Source organism: Pseudophryne corroboree, chromosome 9, assembly GCF_028390025.1.
Source record: "Pseudophryne corroboree isolate aPseCor3 chromosome 9, aPseCor3.hap2, whole genome shotgun sequence".
Classification (NCBI taxonomy): domain Eukaryota; kingdom Metazoa; phylum Chordata; class Amphibia; order Anura; family Myobatrachidae; genus Pseudophryne; species Pseudophryne corroboree.
The window spans coordinates 179,599,236-179,610,401 of NC_086452.1; positions in this window are offsets into that span (position 1 = coordinate 179,599,236).

The following is an 11,166-nucleotide window of genomic DNA, read 5'->3' on the forward strand; positions in this document are numbered from 1 at the left end:
TAGTTTTACAACGCAAACATGGCGTTTTACATGTCCCAGTGTCCATCTATGCAACTAGCACAATGAATATGTAATACTAGATCCCGAACCCCTGGTGAGGTTAATTACAGGAAGTGAGGTAATTAATCACTTCCTGACCCATAACGGTATATATAGATGATCTGTCCCACTTACATGATACCCCTTGATGAAGTCAGACCAGATGAAACGCGTTGGGGGAATCCTGATACTACTGAATCCTTAGTTAAGCTACTTATATCCATCTCCATTATTTTAATTGCATTCCAACTTTCATTTATCCCTCATCAAATCCATGTGTTTAGCTTTTAACATTTGAATTGTATTTTTTAGTAACCCCATGCTTTTCAATTTGTTTTCCAACTTTTTATGTGCTCCGTGTAAATTTTAAATTGTTTTCTTGCTAGTGTAATTTTGATGTTTTTTCATTTTTATGTGCCTAGGGTCCCATCGTGCTAATACCTAGCACCTTGGATGTTGCAACCCCGTTTGGCCAGTTGTGTGTTTTATAAGCTTTTTTTATATATAAAACATCTTTCTGTTCCTGAATAAACCCCCTTCTTTTAAGTAAATTAGCAGTCTTTTTAATTTGCTGCCACCATCGGTCGCTCAGATCTTATCCATCACTTCCAACTTTTAATCTCTATCCTGCACTCGTACTAGTGCAGAACCCACTTAAGAGGTAGCAGACGCCCTTTATGGATTAGGGAGTGGCATATAGAGACTGTATATTTGGGGGTATTTTAAGCTGACATACTGTGAAAAACTTGTGTCCACTGCATATATTTTTTTGGCGCTGTTTGCTCACCCCATACACACATATATATATATATATATATATATATATATATATACAAGCATAAAGTCCCGGCACTCCACTTTGAATACGGTGAAGTTGCTGCGGTGCCTTCCCAGAGGTGAATCTCCTCAACGAATATAATGTAGAATGAGGGCGGCACTCACGCAGGCTGATGCAGGTAAAAAAAGTCAGTTTTATTGATTTAACGTTAAAGCCCTGAGGACGGGGTTAATCCCCGAAACATGTCGGATCAATAAAACTGACTTTTTTTACCTGCATCAGCCTGCGTGAGTGCCGCCCTCATTCTACATTATATATATATATATATATATATATATATATTAGAGATGAGCGGGTTCGGTTCTCCGAGAGCCGAACCCCCCCCCCCCCCCCCCCACCCCGAACTTCACCTATTTTACACGGGTCCGAGGCAGCCTCGGATCTTCCCGCCTTACTCGGTTAACCCGAACGCGCCCGAACGTCATCATTCCGCTGTCGGTTTCTCGCGAGATTCGTATTCTATATAAAGAGCCGCGCGTCGCCGCCATTTTCACTCGTGCATTGGAGATTGAACAGAGAGGACGTGGCTGCGTTCTCTCCCTGAAAAGCTCCGTAATCTGTGCTCAGTGTGCAGCAAATATCTGTGCTCAGCTCTGTGTCAAGTATACTATCTCTGTGCTGCATTATTGTGAGCAGAATATAGTAGGACAGTGCAGCATTTTGGTGACCAGCAGTATACATATATAGTATAGTACAGTAGGCCATTGCTGTATCTTGCAGCTCTGTGTCAAGTATACTATCTCTGTGCTGCATTATTGTGAGCAGTATATAGTAGGACTGTGCAGCATTTTGGTGACCAGCAGTACACATATATAGTACAGTACAGTAGGCCATTGCTATTGATATATTACTGGCATATAATTCCACACATTAAAAAATGGAGAACAAAAATGTGGAGGGTAAAATAGGGAAAGATCAAGATCCACTTCCACCTCGTGCTGAAGCTGCTGCCACTAGTCATGGCCGAGATGATGAAATGCCATCAACATCGTCTGCCAAGGCCGATGCCTTGAGAGCATGTAGAGAGCATGTAAAATAAAAAAAACTAACGTTCAGTAAAATGACCCAAAAATCTAAATTAAAAGCGTCTGAGAAGCGTAAACTTGCCAATGTGCCATTTACGACATGGAGTGGCAAGAAACGGCTGAGGCCCTGGCCTATGTTCATGGCTAGTGGTTCAGCTTCACATGAGGACGGAAGCACTCATACTCCAGCTAGAAAACTGAAAAGAGTTAAGATGGCAAAAGCACAGCAAAGAACTGTGCGTTCTTCTAAATCACAAATCCGCAAGAATTGTCCAATTGTGTCGGTTGCGATGCCTGACCTTCCCAACACTGGACGGGAAGAGGTGGTGCCTTCCACCATTTGCACGCCCCCTGCAAGTGCTGGAAGGAGCACCCACAGTCCAGTGTCTGATAGTCAAATTGAAGATGTCACTGTTGAAGTACACCAGGATAAGGATATGGGTGTTGCTGGCGCTGAGGAAGAAAATGACAAAGAGGATTCTGATGGTGAGGTGGTTTGTCAGGCACCCGGGGAGACACCTGTTGTCTGTGGGATGAATATGGCCATTGACATGCTTGGTCAAATTACAAAAAAAATCACCTCTTCGGTGTGGAATTATTTTAACAGAAATGCGGACAACAAGTGTCAAGCCATGTGTTGCCTTTGTCAAGCTGTAATAAGTAGGGGTAAGGACAGTAATCACCTAGGAACATCCTCCCTTATACGTCACCTGGAGCGCATTCATCAGAAGTCATCGACAAGTTCAAAAACTTTTGGTGACAGCGGTAGCAGTCCACTGACAACTAAATCCCTTCCTCTTGTACCCAAGCTCCTGCAAACCACACCACCAACTCCCTCAGTGTCAATTTCCTCCTTAGACAGGAACGCCAAAAGTCCTGCTGGCGCTGCAGTTGTTGCTGCTGGGAGTCGATTCTCATCCCAGAGGGGAAGTTGGAAGATCACTTGTACTACTTCCAGTAAGCAATTGACTATCCAACAGTCCTTTGTGAGGAAAATGAAATATCACAGCAGTCATCCTGCTGCAAAGCAAATAACTCAGGCCTTGGCAGCTGTGTTGGTGTTAAATGTGTGTCCGGTATCCGTTAATTTACAGGGAATTAGAGAATTGCTTGAGGTATTGTGTCCCCGGTACCAAATACCATCTAGGTTCCACTTCTCTAGGCAGGCGATACCGAGAATGTACACAGACGTCAGAAAAAGAGTCACCAGTGTCCTAAAAAATGCAGTTGTACCCAATGTCCACTTAACCACGGACATATGGACAAGTGGAGCAGGGCAGACTCAGGACTATATGACTGTGACAGCCCACTGGGTAGATGTATTGCCTCCCGCAGCAAGAACAGCATTGGCGGCACCAGTAGCAGCATCTCGCAAACGTCAACTCATTCCTAGGCAGGCTACGCTTTGTATCACCACTTTCCACAAGAGGCACACAGCTCAAAACCTCTTACGGAAACTGAGGAACATCCTCGCAGAATGGCTTACCCCAATTGGACTCTCCTGGGGATTTGTGACATCGGACACTCCACCAATATTGTGCGTGCATTACATGTGGGCAAATTCCAGCACGTCCCATGTTTTGCACATACACTGAATTTGGTGGTGCAGAATTATATAAAAAATGACAGGGGCATGCAAGAGATGCTGTCGGTGGCCCGAAGAATTGCGGGCCACTTTCGGCATTCAGCCACCGCTTGCCGAAGACTGGAGTACCAGCAAACACTCCTGAACCTGCTCCGCCATCATCTGAAGCAAGAGGTGGTAACGAGGTGGAATTTAACTCTCTATATGCTTCAGAGGATGGAGGAGCAGCTAAAGGCCATTCAAGCCTATACATCTGCCTACGATATAGGCAAAGGAGGGGGAATGCACCTGACTCAAGCGCAGTGGAGAATGATTTCAACGTTGTGCAAGGTTCTGCAACCCTTTGAACTTGCCACACATGAAGTCAGTTCAGACACTGCCAGCCTGAGTCAGGTCATTACCCTCATTAGGCTTTTGCAGAAGCAGCTGGAGAGATTGAAGGAGGAGCTAAAACAGAGCGATTCCGCTAGGCATGTGGGACTTGTGGATGTAGCCCTTAATTCGCTTAACCAGGATTCACGGGTGGTCAATCTGTTGAAATCAGAGCACTACATTTTGGCCACCGTGCTCGATCCTAGGTTTAAAGCCTACGTTGTATCTCTCTTTCCAGCAGACACAAGTCTGCAGAGGTGCAAAGACCTGCTGGTGAGACACTTGTCAAGTCAAGCGGAACGTGACCCGTCAACAGCTCCTCCTTCACATTCTCCCGCAACTGGGGCTGCGAGGAAAAGGCTAAGAATTCCGAGCCCACCTGCTGGCGGTGATGCAGGGCAGTCTGGAATGAGTGCTGACATCTGGTCCAGACTGAAGGGCCTGCCAACGATTACTGACATGTCATCTACTGTCACTGCATATAATTCTGTCACCATTGAAAGAGTGGTGAAGGATTATATGAGTGACACCTAAGTTGCCCCCCCCCCCTTCCATTGTTTAATCCGAAAGAGTGTTTAGTGCAGCCGGTCACCTTGTCAGCAATCGGCGTACGAGGTTACTTCCAGAAAATGTGGAGAAGATGATGTTCATAAAAATGAATTATAATCAATTCCTCCGTGGAGACATTCACCAGCAATTGCCTCCAGAAAGTACACAGGGACCTGAGATGGTGCATTCCAGTGGGGACAAATTAATACTCTGTGAGGAGGGGTACACAGTGAAAGGGGTGAGGAATCGGACGATGAGGATGAGGTGGACATCTTGCCTCTGTAGAGCCAGTTTGTGCAAGGAGAGATTGATTGCTTCTTTTTTGGTGGGGGCCCAAACCAACCAGTCATTTCAGCCACAGTCGTGTGGCAGACCCTGTCGCTGAAATGATGGGTTTGTTAAAGTGTGCATGTCCTGTTTATACAACATAAGGGTGGGTGGGAGGGCCCAAGGACAATTCCATCTTGCACATCATGTGATGTTTGGGGCTAATTTTTTAAGTGCCATCCTGTCTGACACTGCAGTGCCACTCCTAGATGGGCCAGGTGTTTGTGCCGCCCACTTGGGTCGCTTAGCTTAGTTATCCAGCGACCTCGGTGCAAATTTTAGGACTAAATATAATATTGTGATGTGTGAGGTGTTCAGAATAGACTGGAAATGAGTGGAAATTATGGTTATTGAGGTTAATAACACTATGGGATCAAAATTACCCCCAAATGCTATGATTTAAGCTGTTATTGAGGGATTTATTGAAAAAAAAAAACCCGAATCCAAAACACACCCGAATCCACCAAAAAATTTTCAGGGAGGTTTTGCCAAAACGCGTCCGAATCCAAAACACGGCCCGAATCCAAAACCAAAACACAAAACCCGAAAAATTTCAGGTGCACATCTCTAATATATATATATATATTCTGTACTGCTGTGAGACTGGATCTCAATTGTATGACTCATGTTATTCCTAAGTGCCTCCTGATAAAGGCCCTGATAGGGTCGATAGCGCTAGAGATGCTACGAGACATTTCGAAGATATTGTTGAGTATGATATAATAAACACAACATGTTTGTATATTTGCAAAGCCTGGAGAGTACCTCCTCTGTGACTGTTTTCTATATTTACATACCGTGGGTATTGAGTGGACACCCAAGCTGATGATTATCTTGAGGATGAGAGTGTGACCTGCCGATGTGATTTTATATATATATATATATATATATACAGTATTATATCTATCTATCCATCTATCTATGTATATATATATATATATATATATATATATATATAAAATGTGTGAGTATATATGTATATTTACATATGTAAATATATATATATATATACTGTATATATATATATATATATATGTATGTATGTATGTATGTATGTATATATATAAAAACAGAGGCAGAACTATCGGCAGTGCACATCTTATAAAGGGGGAGCAAGCACATCTTAAATACAGCACTACCGTGTCATGTATGGTGTATAGCAGGCATGTCCATACTGCGGCCCTCCAGCTGTTGAGAAACTTCACATCCCTGCATGCCCTGACACAGCTTTAGCATTCTCTGACAGCAAAACTGTGTCAGGACATTCTGGGATATGTAGTTTCACAACAGCTGGAGGGCCGCAGTTTGGACATGCCTGGTGTATAGGGAGTTCTACTGTGTGGCATAACGTGTGTATGGAGCACTACTGTGTGGTGTATCGTGTTTAAGGAGCACTACTGTGTGGTGCAACATGTGTAAGGAGCACTACTGTGTGGAATACTGTGTGGGGTAATGTGTACAAGGAGCACTACTGTGTGGGGTAACAGGTGTAAGAAGCTCTAATGTGTGGTGTGACATGTGTAAGGTAAGGAGTACTACTGTGTAGCGTATCCTGTAAAAGGGTAAAAGGAGCACTACTGTGTGGCGTAATGTGTGTAAGGAGCACTACTATGTGGCATAATGTGTGTAAGGAGAACTACTGTGTGGCGTAACATGTGTAAGGAACATTACTGTGTGACATATCGTGTGTAAGGAGCTCTAATGTGTGGCATGTGTGTAAGGAATCAGGATCACTACTGTGTGGCGTACTGTGTGTAAGGAGCACTACTGTGTGGCATAACATGCGCAAGGAAAACTACTGTGTGAAGTAACATGTGCAAGGAGCACTACTGTGTGGCGTAACCTGTGTAAGGAGCTCTAATATGTGGTGTAACGTGTGTAAGGCGCTCTCGTGTGGCATAACGTGTGTAAGGAGCACTACTGCGTGGCATAATGTGCAAAATAAGCACTACTGTATGGCGTAACATCTGTAAGGAGCACTACTGTGTGGCGTAACGTGTGTAAGGAGCCCTACTGTGTGGCATAACGTGTGTAAGAAGCTCTCGTGTGGTGTCACATGTGTAACTACTGTGTGGCATAACGTGTTTAAGAAGCACTAATGTGTGTAAGGACTACTACTGTGTGGCATAACATGTAAAAGGAGTACTACTAATATAAAGAAAGTTGCACTGATGTGTGGCGTCATTTGAATTGGGGGTTATATTGTGTGGCCACGCCCCTTTTCAGTGAACCGACACCCATTGGTTGGGGTGCTCGTCTAAGGCGCGCACTGTTCCTGTTTGGAATATGAGTGGGGGGGCCCAATTTGTATTGTTGCACCTGTGCCCACCACTCTCTAGTTCCACCACTGTGCACATGCTACCTTACCTATGGCTCTCTATCCTGCTACCTACTCATTTTTCTCTCTACCTCTATACTAACACAAAGCAGAAAAGACAGACAAGACAAACATTTATGAATAAATCCTACTGTAACACTGATACTACACCTACTCACAGGAAATCACAAATAACTTTGAGAAGAATACTCCAAATGCCTAAATTCCACTTCCGCAGCCACCTCACTACACCCTATCAATGCGTTTTGGAGGTTTGGGGCATTATAAAAGAGTTTTCCATGTCAGAATATCATGTGTTATTTTAAAACCAAACGAAAAGCACTAGGAAGTATTTGTTGATTTTTGGTTTGATTTCATCCTGTTTTCATCTGTTTCCAGCAGATTTCTAGGTGCAATTCTGAAAATCGACTGGGCTTTTAGACTTTAAAAACCAATGGATGTTGCCTACGGATTTGAATTGATGGTCAAAAAAATGTGCTAAATACTGTACATACTGTTTCTTTAAACACTAAACTGCCATTAACATCCATCAATTTACAATTGACAGCAAAACTGATGTTTAGTAATTTTAACTTTTGGTTTAGTGTTAAAAGCTTAAAATGAACACCTATACATACCTCCCAACTGTCCCGATTTTCATGGGACAGTCCCATTTTTTTGCAGTGTCCCGCGATTGGGGGCAATTGGGAGGCTCCTGTCACTGCTGCTCTTCTTAGCAGAGCAGCGGTGAATAGACGCTGTGCACACGCGCACAGCATCTATTCACTAGAGATGGGAGGAGAGGGGGTAAGGCCAGGAGCTCACAGAGCACTGGGCATGCCCCCCCAGTGATGAAAACCGGGGGGGGGGGGGGGGGGGGTCATAACTCGCAATTGCTGCTCTCTTGTGAAGCCATGCCCCCTTCCCTGACACCATGCCCCCTTTTCCGGCAAGTCTCTCTTTATGTAGCCGTAAAGTTGGGAAGTATGCCTATATACAAAGCCTTACTGACATTGAGCCTGATTCGTTATTACATTCCCAGCTGTGATTTCTCATTCATGTGTGTGAAAATTTGCAAATGCCTGTCAACAGACTCCCCACCTAAACTAGCGTGCAGAGGATGGAGCAATAATAGTACTACACCTACTTTCCTTATCTGCATTGTGGGCAGATCTGGGGGTTGTGAGCACACCAATATCAATGCAACATCGGACCCTTTTGCCACACCCCTTCAAACAGTTGGCACACCTGTTTAGCTTTGTGCTGCCTCCAATCAGCGAACCTCTTCCATTGCATTCCCCTACGGGCCCTTCATGCCCCAGTCAGACACTGTCCAGGAGTGCCGAGCACAGACCCAGAATGATGAAAATAGGTGCATGCCACAAGGCCATGCCCTTTTCCCATGAGGTCACACCCCCTTTTCAGAGGCCTGAATCTAAAGTCCCAAATGTTGGGAGGAAAGGTATAGGGACATTGCAAATGTGCTATTTATCAACTCCAGAAAACAAAGCGTTTGACTGGCGGCATCTTTAGGTGGCCTTAGCATGCTCTTTTTGCAAAGATATACCAAAGTGCAAAGAGAGATACATTTAGATTCCTTTGCCTTTTGCCGGCACTCAAAGTAAATGTGATCTACTGTAAGATGGTGTGTGTATGTGTGTGTGTGTGTGTGTGTGTGTGTGTTAACTGTGCATAATAGAACCCAGTAAAGTAAACTGCGGTCACTGTCATTTACAACAAAAGTACAGCACTTAAGGGGGGTACTTACGGAGTGATCACTGCTTAAAATCTAAGCAATCTGACTTGATTGCTTAGATTTTAAGCAGCGATCACTCTGTGTGTACCCCTCACAGCGATAGCCATGCGCAGCGCCGCGCATCGCTGGTGCTAGATTGAGAAGGCCAATCTAGCAGGTCGCTCACTTCACCCACTGGGTGAAATGAGCGCCCCCCCCCCGCACGCTCAGCACACATCGCGCTGTGCTGAGCAGGGGGAGAGGTGTGTGCTGAGTGAACCGCTCAGCACACATCTCTCCCCAAATCGGCCCTGATGATTGGCACATCTGATTCAGCTCAGGGTATTGATAAATAGTCCAAAACATGTATCTCCAAATCACCATGAACAGCAATGACAGGGACAATTATATTTGTGGCATTTCTCTGTATTGTAATAATAGGCTGCAGAAAGAAAGATTTTATTTTTGCAGTGTAAAATAGCACAAAAAACACGGCAGAGTTATTATTTACAACCTTCTATACTTGGCTAAATAGCCAGGGGGAACCAGATCTCAAGACCTGCTGTACAGTACTGTAGTTAGCCATACTAATTTTTAGATCAGGAAAACAACATGCAGAAAAATGATATTTCATCCAGTGTACTTGACAGCATAAGTTATTTGACATTTTAAAACCACAGTAGGAGAGTGGAGTGAAACACTAGAGAAAGATAAAAGGGAAATTTAGATTAGTCAGAGAAAAGTTCCCCGCCCTCAAGTGCTTAAAAAGAAAGTTCTGTGTATACAATGTATGCATTAGTGTCACAACATAGCTTCTTAATAAAGGAGAAAGCAGACACTTTTTTATTTCTACCTGATTGCCAGAGCTGAGAATGGAAGAGAAAATACCAGCAGTATGTAAGTGCGCAGAGAGACATGACAGATCCAATCGCAGGAACATGATGCTTATCATTTCAGCTGTGCTGCAGTGGTTGTTGATGCTGGTCTGTATTGTGTACTTGGCAATGCTATATCATCATCAGTCACATCTGGAGGTATGTACTGAAATGTTTGTGTGCTGTTTATAGTTCTTTGCTCAGCTATGGCATACTATATAAAGACATAAAAAAAACATGAAAGGAAATGGTTCTACAGATTATGGGTACAGATTATAGGTTTAAAGTGGACATTTAAATCTCCTTCCTATAAAAAATAATTACACGTGTTCAATTAAATATTCGTAGAACATATTGTGAATAGCTTTCTTGTTGCTGAGTGTGCAGTGTGCAAACATATAAATAGTGAATTCTGCATTATTTTAATATCATTTGAGTTAAGTGGAGCAAAGGTTCTTGTTTATAAAGCTGCAATCACAGCCTCACATTAAGCAGTTTAAAGCATGCGGAGTATGTGATAATAAAGAATGTGTTACGAGATTTTTGTATACACATTGACTTACCCAACCTATACTTTAGGATTTCTCTTCCAGCTGAAAAATAAGGAGTAGATTTATTATTTTATAAGTGTGGATATGTTGCCTGTAGCCACCAATTAGATTATAGCTATTATCTTCTACAGTATATGGTGCTAGTCCAGTGACGTGCAGTGAGGTGAGGCCAGGTGAGTCACAGTCTTTCCTGTCATACTCCAGTATAGGCCAGCATTTTGACTATATAAAGTATATGAAAAATACAAATAATATATATTATACATATATTCTTTGTATTATTATAATTATTTTTATAGTCAAAAGTCTGGAGTAAAATGTCTATGGCAGGTGAAGCACTGCCTACCTTTTCTGTACATCTCTGATCAAAACTCACCAAATTTTCAGCAATATATACTGCTGCACCTGTGTATAATGCCCTTGGGCTTATATATTGTGTGCAAATCTGTCTCTGGGACTAGCCAGTGCCTCCTGAGCCATTTACCTCACCACACATGCCTGGTGCTAGATAAATGCAAAGTAGAATCTGATTGGTGGCTTTAGTAAATAATATACCCCGAAGTGTGGAGGATTAATATAATGAAACACCATGAGGACATTATTTTACCTACTGCCATATGGTATAGACTATGGGGTCTATACGATCATCTCGGAATGACCCCCTATAAGTAGTTTTTTGTTCTAATATTCCACGCATGAGGAAACTATCAGGCGTTCTTTAAAAAGTGAAATCAAAGTAATACTTCACCCTTTCTTATATACATTGTTTAATGTGTTAGGTGACAGCTTGTGTTCTGTATAGTTGCTTAAAGTGCTAGCGCTGTAAAATCCTCTTTTTCAATTACTAGAGTACTGTAGGTGATGGCAACCTGTCCCAAGGTGCGTAGGCTCAGTGTGATGACACAATGGGTGTGTATATGCAGCACAGTGAACTGGAAAGTGATAGCCATTCA